Source organism: Artemia franciscana, chromosome 16, assembly GCF_032884065.1.
Source record: "Artemia franciscana chromosome 16, ASM3288406v1, whole genome shotgun sequence".
NCBI classification, from domain to species: Eukaryota; Metazoa; Arthropoda; class Branchiopoda; order Anostraca; family Artemiidae; genus Artemia; species Artemia franciscana.
Window position 1 is genome coordinate 26501593 of NC_088878.1, and position 3066 is coordinate 26504658.

Sequence of the window (3066 nt, forward strand, 5' to 3'; positions counted from 1 at the left end):
AAACGGCCTTTGTGATTCAGGGATCATTCTTAAGGAATTGGAACAAAATTCAAACTTGTGAGTAAAGAGCAAGATATTGGCGAGGGGGAAAACTCTCTTATATACGTAATATAAATACACGAATATAGGAGTTCGTTACGTAAGTTAATTTGTAAGTTACGTGTATTTATTACTAATAAAAACGTTCGTGAATAAAAATAAAGGTTCTAGTAGCCTTATTAAGAAGCCAAAGAAATTTGGAGGGCAACTAGGCCCCCTTCCCGCCCCTTTTTTCTCAAAATCATCCGATCAAAACTTTGAAAAAACCATTTAGCCAAAAAAGTCAAATTAATATTAACCAATCAATCAATAACTTTATTGACCCATATAAAATGACACGGGAGTGCCCATATGGAGTAAAGGGAAAAAAAGAGAAGAGAAAAAAAAAATCAGACCATGATAAACAATACTAAATAAACGCACTATAATATGGGTGGCTACAGTCTAGAGATGAAACAAATTCGGCACGTCGTTGGTCCATAGCTACAAATCGATCTGTAAGACCATATAATTGCGTAACTTTGAGGATACGAGCCCAAAGAAGGAAGACTTAGAAGATACTTTGCATACTTGTAATGTAGCTTACGGACTGTCCGTGAATCAGTCATGGTAAATAGCTTCCAAAAAGGAGCTAGGGCTAGGACATAAGGAATTATGTAAGCATTATAGAGTCTAGCCAAAACATTTTTACTGTAACGTGTTTTAGCATTAACTAGTAGTCCACAAGTTGTTCTAGCCTTCGTGTTGAAATATGCAAATTTCATTTAAATTATTCATTTACGGTGAGCCAAAATCAAAACCTCTTAGAATAAACACTGCACACAATGCCCATGGAAGAGGTATTGCTTCTTTGTCTGCTAGTGGGGCCGGTCCAGCAAAAATAAAGAGTGTACTTCGCTGAAATATCTTGGCCTTCCTTTTGGTCTAGATAAGTGAAGTAATCAAACACACTCATTAGACTCAGGGCTACCACCCAATGAGAAAAAACACTAAATTTTAGTGCTGTTTTGGTTGATTTAGGGATTTTTTCAATAATCTAATCATTAATGTGCTGATTTACAGATTTACGCCAAATGTAAAAAAAATCACAAGAAATAGTGACAAACCCCTAGGGGTAGCAACCTTAATTGGACTATGTTGTAGCCGGTTTTCGCACCAGCTACGCTAAACTTGCTGCACTCAAGTAAAATTACAGCAAGCATGTACTTGCTAAACTATACTCCACTATGGCTATCCCACACGCGCTAAATACAATCGCCCCTGTGAGACTACTTATCAACTTCAACTTCAACTTTTTCTTTATTCAACTTAAATACAAAACAATATTAATATAAATATTAATATAAACAATAATATATTAATATATATTAATAAATATATTAATAAATATATTAAATATATTATATTAATATATTAAATATATATTATAAATATATTAAATATATATTAATAAATATATTAATATTAATATAAACAATATAATAGCCCCAACAGAAAGCACAGCTCGTAAGGCTGGGACAGTGCAAAAATATAGAAAAAAGCATCAACATCTCACCGTAATAATGATTCCAAAATTTAACACGGCGAAAGACAAACAAAATAGAAAAAAAAATTATAAAAGAGAAGTAACAAGGATAAGTAAATAAATAAATATCGGGCAGGAGGGGCGTGGGAGGCCATCACAGACACAGGCACACAAAAACAAAACACACAAAAAAGAAGATCAAATAATTTAATTTTCCATCATCAATGGTGAATAACCAAAAATTTAGCAAACAATCTGTAATATTTGCTTTTTTAAATTTAGTTTAGATTTTTGGGATGGATCAAACAGAATTTTATCATATAGTTTATAGTTGCTTATAGTTGTTAGCAATGAAGGGTATTTGGTACCTAATCGAAAACCTTGACCTTTCAGAAATTACAAAAGGAATTCGGTACATCCCAGACCTCCGACAATCCGAACGAGGAAGTAAAATTAACAGAGATTTGTAATAGAAATAATTTTTAGAATTTTGGATTTGAAAATGCCATATGCAAGTATTTAATACTCGAATATCATTTAAATCTAACAAATTTAAGAAGAGGAATAATGTTTTAGTTTCCGAAACATTTTCAAGTTTTGAGGGTCGGTGTAAGAAATTTCCAAGTTTTCTTAAAGCCCTATTTTGTAGTACCTGTAAGGGTTTATATGCTTCCATATGCTATATGCAGTAATTCAAATAAGAAGTAATTAGAGAGTCGTAAATTATTTTTTAAATGGTAAAAGGAAAAATATTCTTCACACGATACATCGACCCAATGTTTTGAGCAAGTTTTAATCTTAAATACTCAATATGATTATGAAATGACAAAAGGGGACCAAGAAAAACTTCTAAATAACGATATGATTGGACCTTAAAAATTTTTTTTAGGTCCAATCATATATATATATATATATATATATATATATATATATATATATATATATGCTTATATATATATATATATATATATATATATATATATATATATATATATATATATATATATATATATATATATATATATATATATATATATATATATATATATATATATATATATATATATATATATATATATATATATATATATATATATATATATATATATATATATAAAAATAAGTTAAAAAAAAAAATTGTTAAAAAAAAATATAAAAAAAAGAAAAAAAATTGCTTTCAAATTACAGTAATATGTATTATTGCTGCACAGTCTACAAAATTATGATGCACAAAATATTGCTGTGCAGTTTAGGCAAAATATCTGCAAAACTGGGTCAAATTAACTGACGCGTAGTATTGCCTGAAGTTTCTAGAATTCTTAAAAACGAGTACTTTTCTGATAACTAACTTTACGAGAAAGTACCCCAGTTGGACCTGAATAGCTTACCTATGTCTTCAATGAATATCTATGTGGATATGTTTTTCTTTTCTTTGTCTGTTTTTTTAGCTACTCTGCTATTTATACATATTTTACAGTGGGTTAAAAATTAACGACTATTAT